Below are 8,376 nucleotides of genomic sequence, written 5' to 3'. Positions count from 1 at the left end.
TTAATTCCCCGGCTGTCGTTTCTTCCTGCTCTTTCTTTTGGTGTGAATTCTTTCATTTCATCATTTTGAAGGGAGAAAAGAAAGTAATGAGGTAAAAAAATTGAAATTAAAAAATTAAAAAATTAAAATTAAAAAATTAAAAACAACACACACATACACACACACACACAAATCAAATAAATTATGGTAGATCCTAGGGGTGTTTTGGTCTGGGTGTTGAAAGGGGCCTGATAGATTAGAGAAAAAAGGGGAAATAAGAGGAACTTGCTTGAAAATTTGAAAAAATGAATACAGTGAAATAGAATAAAATGAAACGATGGAAATAAAATAGAATTTGAAAAAATTACAAAAAAGTAAAAAAAATTAAGAGAAAAATTAAAAATATTTTTCATAAAAATTGAAAATAAAAATAAAATTTTTTTCTGTATTCAAGAAAAAGAAAAGAAATGAAAAAGAGGAAAAAAAAGAAAATTAAATAGCTGGACCAGCAAACAGACTGAAATATGGTTGAAATTACATCATTTCCCCCTAGAAGTCAAACTATGAAGCGCTTTACAGTCTGTAAACTAAGCAGGCGGAGAGACTTGTGTTCCTGAAGAGAGAGGTTGGCCCAGTTAGGCGGGGTTTAGTGTAATTGCTCAGTTCTCCACTAGATGGCGCTGCTTAGCTTACGGGGTGGATTGTTGTGGTGCTTGTAGGTGTGTAGGCGCATGCGGGGCAGTGTTGAACATGGCGTCACCCAGGTACTCGGTGTCGAGTGTCGGAGCTCTGTGCTCACCCTGACCAGCAGTCGCCCACCGGTCCTTTGTCTCTGGCTTCCTCTGCTCCCACTTTTATGCTGAATGTTACCAAGCCTGCAGGTTGTCAGGTGGCACCTACCTCCTGAGTTTTATCTCCGTCGCGGCTGTGCTTCCCGACCCCTCACGGAGGGACCGCGGCTGGGACCGCTCAGATCCTCTGCGGGAAGGTCTCCCTGAGCAATGGCCGGTGCCGGCCACACCCGGGAACATTCGTGGGACTCTGCTGCTGCCGTCGCCAGAGACTGCGGCTGGGCACCAGCCCGCCCCAGAGAAGGTTCACGCGATCGTGTAGCAGCAGAGTTTCAGGGATTGTGGAAAATCACAGCATGCATCTGGCCCCAGGCTTCACCTTTAACGACCTTGTTCCAGCGCCAGCGAATGTGGTTGTTCTCTGGGGTCTGCTAGGACCGGGCAGCCACACAGCCTCGACCAGATGTCCTCCCAGCAGGGAAACCACCTCTCCCCATGTGGCCCGAGGATAACCGGCCTTCACTCTGCTCCTGGGGATCCGACCTTCCCACCAGAGCCCCACCAGGTAATGAGCTGCAGTTTCAGGCTCTGCGATCCCCATTTATAGAGTCTTAATGGAATTTAAACCCTCTCCTTTCTCCCTTTTTGGTTCAGTCCCTGCAGCTGTTTCCACTTTTCCACTTTCTTTCCAGCTGTTTTTTTGGGGGGTGTGTGCTTTTCCCATATCTGCCCCCCCCCCCCATCTCCATCCTCTAGCCGGCAAAAACAGCTCCCTACCGTCTGCGGCTTCTCTCTCCCCCAGTTCACCTCTCCGTGCAGTGTACCTGCTGAGTTCTGTGGTTCAGGTTGTGCAGACTGTTGTGTGAATCCTCAGATCAGTGTTCTAGGTGTGCAGGATGGTTTAGTGTTGATCTGGCTATTTCATGGATGCCAGATGCAAAAAAAAAATTCCATGCTGTTCCTCCATCTTGACTCCTCTGGCGCTGGGGTTTTTCAAAGAACCCTACCCCCACTCTGGATGATCCCAGGGAACAGCTGAGGTTGAGAACTTCTCAATTTGTCCAGAGACCTGTTCTTTGAGTCCAGAAAGCCTCTTTAATAAAAGATGGAAGAATTGTTTCCTGTACCAAGAACTGGGTGTCTGGGTCCAGCTGAGCCCCAGTCCAAATGCCAATCTCACACAAGGTTGTGGTTCCAGATCTTGGAGGCGTTCACTCAAGCCCACCCATAGGGGCTGGTGGTTGGATCCAGCAGGAACTGCATTCCACACACATTCATTCTTGGTCTTTAAGGACCCTCGCCAGGTAGATATTATCTTGATATCTCAGACTAGTGACCCAGCGTTTGGAGAGCATTCTCTTTATTTATTTTTTAAATGTTTTTTTTTATTTTGAGAGAGAGAGAGAGAGAGAGAGAGAGAGAGAGCTTGCACATGAGCAGGGGAGGGGCAGAGAGAGAGGGAGACAGAGAATCCCAAGCAGTTTCCGTGCTGTCAGCACAGAGCCTGATGTGGGGTTTGAACTCACGAACTATGAGATCATGTATGACCTGAGCCAAAATCAAGAGCTGGATGCTTAACTGACTGAGCCACCCAGGCGCCCCTGGAGAGCCTTTTAAAAGCTACCTTTCATCAAGAACTTTAACCTGTGCTAAGTACTTTACATTCAATTCTTTATTAAATTATCACATGAGATAGAAATATTCTCATGGATGAAGAAATAGAGGCTCAGAGAAGTAAAGTTACATGACTAAGGTCACACAGCTCTTAGAGACAAATGAACCTGGATTTGAGATCCCTTTTAAAAATAACCCCAAGGGACGCCTGGGTCGCTCAGTCGGTTAAGCATCCGACTTCAGCTCGGGTCACGATCTCGCGGTCTGTGAGTTCGAGCCCCGCGTCAGGCTCTGGGCTGATGGCTCAGAGCCTGGAGTCTGCTTCCAATTCTATGTCTCCCTCTCTCTCTGCCCCTCCCCTGTTCATGCTCTGTCTCTCTCTGTCCCAAAAATAAAATAAACGTTAAAAAAAAATTAAAAAAAATAAAAATAACCCCAAACTCTCCTTTGCCAGATCTCTCTAACCTTCATCTCCAAAACCAAGGAAACATTAAAAAAAAAACCCCAACACTTGTTAAGTTGGATGCAAGGGATCTGCACCGTAGCATTGCGTTATCTGTATGCAAATTTCCCCTTATCAGTTTCAGCTATTGGGAGAGATACTAATCCTCATTTGAGCGCGCTCAAGTTGTGCGGGTAAAAATTACTTTATGTAATGAACTCTTAGATCAATTCTTATTGAAATGAGCTGGAATTAGATTTTTGCTGTTCCCATATGCAATGCCTTCAATTCGGTGATGAATTACCGGAGTCAGCAGCTCTGTGACATTTCAATGCCGCGCACGGCGTGTTACAGCTTTCTTGTTTGCTGGCCCTTTGCGGAGCCAAAGCAGACCTATGGAAGTGCATTTTTTTAATTTAGTGGGGCTGTTCGATAGAGGTTTTTCTTTCTTTCTTTCTTTCTTTTTTTTTTATTCTGGGGAAATGTGCCATTTTAACGTTTAGATTCATTTGTTTTCAAAACCTCTCTTGGGTCACTGTGTGAATATTAATGATTATTTGCACACACAGATACATTATGTGTGTGACTTAGGGCAAGCTCCTCCCCTCCCCGGGCTTCCTGTTCCTCCCTCTCTGAGACGGAAGGATTACATCAGGTCGCTGTTTGCCAGAATTCTCTTCCTCTTAAGGTGCTAAGAAAAAAAAATTGGAGAAATGTCGGGTGTGGCAAGGTCAGGACCTCTGCCTTCAGAATGCGAACTTGCTCCTTTATTTTTTTCTGTATTCCTGCCCCAGCCCGCAGAGTAAGAACTCCTCCTAACACGTCTGGCCCTCTCACGAGGTGTGGGGAGCAGCTCTGACTCCAGGTCCTTCGGGTTCATGTGCCTGGAGAGCTGAGCAGGGCTCGCCAGGCTGTGGATCGTTTTCACGGGCTGTGGACCCTGCAGCCAAAGGCTGACTGGGCCACCTGAAGGCGTGTCCCTCTGTGCGGAAGGTGGACAAGCGCCTGTGGTTCGTCCTGCAGAGTTATGATTAGGTGCCTGTTCTCTCGAACTTGCATCTTCCCGGTAAAGTGAAGGGTTATCATTCTGTGCTGACCCTCTCTATCCTGAATCACTTCTTTTATGACTTAGAGACCATTTTGTCTGGTACTAATGTGGCTGCTCTAACTTTATTTGCTAGTATTTGCCTGATGCATTTTTCTCCAACCCTTCACCGTTCATCTTTCTGTGTGTGCGTGTGTGTGTGTGTGTGTGTGTGTGTGTGTGTGTGTGTGTGTTGTAAATAGCATATAGCTGGATTTTCCCACACTGCAGCCTGATAATCTCTTTAATTGGGATGGTTATTCTGTTTACGTTTGTTGTAAACATTTTAATATGTTTGAGCTAGTTTCTCTCATTTTGACTTTTTTGAATTTCATTTGTCTTTATCTATCATCTATCCATCTATCCATCCATCCATCTTCTCTCCCTCTTCCCTCCCTCTTTCTCTTCCTTCCTTCCTTCCATCCATCCATCTATCCATCCTGTCTTTCTTTTTCTTTCTTTCTTTCTTTCTTTCTTTCTTTCTTTCTTTCTTTCTTTCTTTCTTTCTTTCTTTCTTTTTCTTTTTTCCTTCCTTCCTTCCTTCCTTCCTTCCTTCCTTCCTTCCTTCCTTCCTTTCTATCGATCTGTAAATCGAGTTATCTATCTATCTGTCTATCTATCTGTGAGTCTATATATAATTTTTTTCTTTTTTGGTTGGTAAAAATGAAAAAGTTTTTTCTTACTAACTTTTCTCTCTCTCCTGGGAATGAAAATTATAGCCTGTGTGTTTACTCTTTAAATGACGATCTTTGAAATTTTACTCTGCACCTGAAACTTGATAACCTTGGCTGAGTGTCTTGGCCGTCACCACCTCCCTGCCCTGCCTGAACATGCGAACACCATGGACTATTTTAACCCGAATCCCCTTCCCCCTAATCCACATGCCTGTGTTGCCAGGATTTTAGTCCTCTCTTCATAAGCCTGCTTATTAGGCAGGAATTTTTACTTTATGTACACGATGTCCATCTGGATTCACCTGCACTCGTCTTTCTGCCCCACCTTGCATTCCTTCTTGTATCTCAGACCTTTCTGTGTGAGGTCATTTTCCTTCCTCCTGAACAGTATCCTTTAGAAGGTCTTCCCTTTGGGCGACTGGTAGTTAAAGCTTTCAGCTTTCCTTGTCCTAAAAATGCCCTCATTTGACCTTTGTTCTTGAGACATAGTTTTGTTAAATTTATGCTCCCACAGACGGGATGTTTGTGTCCCTTGAAAAGTTCTTACTCTGAAACCTAATCGCTAATGCCCTGGTGTTAGGAGGTGGGCCCTTGGGAGGCGGTTAGGGTGTGAGGGTGGAGCCCCCAGAAATGGGATTAGTGCCCCTATAAATGGGGCCCCTGCCCTTTCTGCCACGTGGGGACGCAAGGGGAAGGTGGCCATCTGGGAACAAAGAAGCTGTATTTGTATTTCTGGGGTATTCTTCTGTTTCCACTGGAGATTAGCTGAAGAATTCCCTGCTAGTTCTTGTGAGACAGTCCTTGAGAATTACATACTGACTCTACCAAGGTGCAGGGGCGGGGCGGGAAGATGCGCTCTCGCCGAGGCTCTGGGCGACCCCACAGCTGGACCCGTGGAAGAGGGGGAGGCCGTGGGGCCAGGAGCACCCTCTGCTCCTTTCGTGGGACATTCATGAGTGTGTTGTGCTGAAATGGCTTGGGGAATCCTGTTTCCAGGAGGCCTCAGCACTTCATCAGGAGTCTGGATATACAGAGAGAGGGTTGTATTTTTTCTGAGTTCACCGTGCACCTGGCACTGTTCTAGGTGCCGTGGGGAGGAAGGATGAACAGAGTCCCCTCCCTCCTGGAGCTGACGTCCTGGCGGAGGAGACAGACACTCTCAAGGAGGTACGTGAGTAACAGGATAATTTTAGATGGTTGTGGGCTCCACGAAGCTAGGGAGGCTTAGGGAGCGATGAAGGCGGTTATGTGGGGCAGGAGAGAAGGGCATCTCTGGTGGGGCTTGAGTTGGAGCCCGAAGTGGGGGGGCATCGCTCTGTGGGAAGCGGACGAAGTGCTCCCGGAAGACAGCGGTGAAGCAGGAGAAGGGGATACAAGCGGAGGCCCTGAGGTGGTCCCCCCTTATCTGCGATCTCTCTCTCTGTGATTTCCGCCGCCTGCAGTCAACTGTGGTCTGGAAGCAGATGGTCCTTGTCCTAACCATAGTCAGAAGGTCAGTGGTCACCTAACGCTATGTCAGAGTGCCTACGTCACCTGCTCTACCCCACCGCATCTCCTCATGGAAGCATTGTGTCCTCTCACATCGTCACAAGAAGCAGGACGAGTATGGGATGATCAGATGCTTAAAAACTTTTTTTAATGTTTATTCATTTTTGAGAGAGAGACAGAGCATGAGCAGGGGGAGGGGCAGAGAGAGAGGGAGACACAGAATCTGAAGCAGGCTCCAGGCTCTGAGCTGTCAGCACAGAGCCCAATGAGGGGCTGGAACCCACAAACCATGAGATCATGACCTGAGCTGAAGTCGGTCGCTCAACCGACTGAGACCCCCCAGGTGCCCCTGGGGCAATCAGATGTTTTGAAAGAGAGAGAGCATGTTCACATAACTTTTATTACGTTATAGAGTCACAATCATCTCACTTTATTATTAGGTGTTGTTAATCTCTTACTGTGCCTGTTTACAAATTAAACTTTACCGTGGGAATGTATGTATAGGAAAAAAACATAATATGTACAGGGTTTGGTGCTATGTGTGGTTTCAGGCATCCGCGGGGAGTACCTCCTTGCGGATAAGGGGGGACCACTGTGCTTACAACCAAGCGACAGAAAGAAGACCTGCATGTTTGGCACTCTGTTCTTTATCTGCTGCTTCCTAACACATGACCACAATCTTGGCAGCTCAAAACCACAGGCACTTGGTATCTCGCTGAGGGCCAGCGGGTCAGAAATTTGATCAGGGCTCAGCTGGGTCCGCTGCTCAGGGTCACACAAGGCTGCCGTTGGGGTGTCGGGCAGATGGCATTTTCATCTGAAGGTTCAACTGGGGAAGGCTCCTCTTCCAACCTCATTTAGGTTGTTGGCAGAATCTATTTCCTTATGGACGCACGACCTAGGGCCCTGGTCTTCTGCTGGCTGGTGGCTGGACACAGCTCTCAGGTTTTGGAGTCGGAAGTACCCAGATCCCCCTGCAGCCGTTCGCCACATGGGCTTCCTCAACACGACCGTCCACCTCATCCAGCCAACCAGGAGGGTCTCTGCTCATGGAGGCCCCAGTCCTTTTTGAGGGCTTTCACCTCATTAAGTCAGGCCCACCCAGGATGATCTAGCTTTTGAGGAGCTCACAATCAACTGGTTTGGGACTTTAGTTACACCTGCAAAGTCTCTTTACTGTTGCTATGTTCTATTGGCCAAGGCAAGTCCTTTCCATCCTCAAAGGGAGGAGACCATACAGGATGTGAGCCTCAGGGTGCAGAGGTCATGGGGCCTGTCTTCAACTTCTGCCGACCACCGGCACACTGAGTGGGAATGGCAGCCATATGGCGGATGCTGCTCGTCCCCTGCCCAATCTCTAACTCCCCTTTCTTCCTTATCAAGAAAATCTGGCTTTGTTCCAGAAGCAAAGTGCCCATCTTCCCAGGCTCCCTCGAAGCTGCTCCTGGTGATGTGATAGGGCTCTGGCCAATGACTTGTAGCAAACTAAGGAAAAGTTATGTTTCCTGATAACAAGGGACAGACCCAACTGGCGCGCGCCTTTTCTCCTTTGCTTCTTTCCTTTCTTCCTGCCTGGAACTTAGACACAAAGCCTAGAGGTGGGGCAGCCATCTTGTGACCATGAGGTTTCTTATTTAAAAAAAAAATTAATGTTTAACTTTTGAGAGAGAGTGAGTGAGCAAGCGAGCATGAGTGGGGGAGGGGCAGAGACAGCAGGAGACACAGGATCTGAAGCAGGTTCCAGGCTCTGAGCTGTCAGCACAGAGCCCGACGCAGAGCTCAAACCCTGTAACTGTGAGATCATGACCTGAGCCCAAGTTGGATGCTTAACCGACTGAACAACCCAGGTGCCCTGAGGCTTATTTTCTGAGGCTGGCAGAGTAGGAGAATAGAAGGAGCCTGGGCCTCCAAGGGCATTTTGGAACTTCTCTGGACTACTCTCGGACTTCTTGATATGTGAGAAAAGTCTCTCCCCATTTGGTAATGCAAATGTACCTAAGTTTCTGTTACATGGACCCAAATACAATCCTAGCGTGCTGCCATGATCAGGCAAAAGTCAGGTCATAGAGGTCCTTGTTGGACACATCATGGAGTGTGGGTTTTATTCTAAGTTAAATGGCAAGATGTTGAATCAGACGGGTGCCTGGATTTCGATTCATATTTTGGAAGACTCTTCTGGCTACTTAGCAAAGAATGAATCTTGGGATGGGGCACGTGTACAAGATTGGAAGCGGAGGCTCGGGGAGGGTGAGGAAGTGGCCCAAGGTAACACAGCTGGAGAGGGACACAAATGCGAACCAGACC

Source organism: Felis catus, chromosome E3, assembly GCF_018350175.1.
Source record: "Felis catus isolate Fca126 chromosome E3, F.catus_Fca126_mat1.0, whole genome shotgun sequence".
Lineage (NCBI taxonomy): Eukaryota > Metazoa > Chordata > Mammalia > Carnivora > Felidae > Felis > Felis catus.
The sequence above is the reverse complement of the archived record's forward strand: the minus strand, read 5'-3'. Positions refer to the sequence as shown.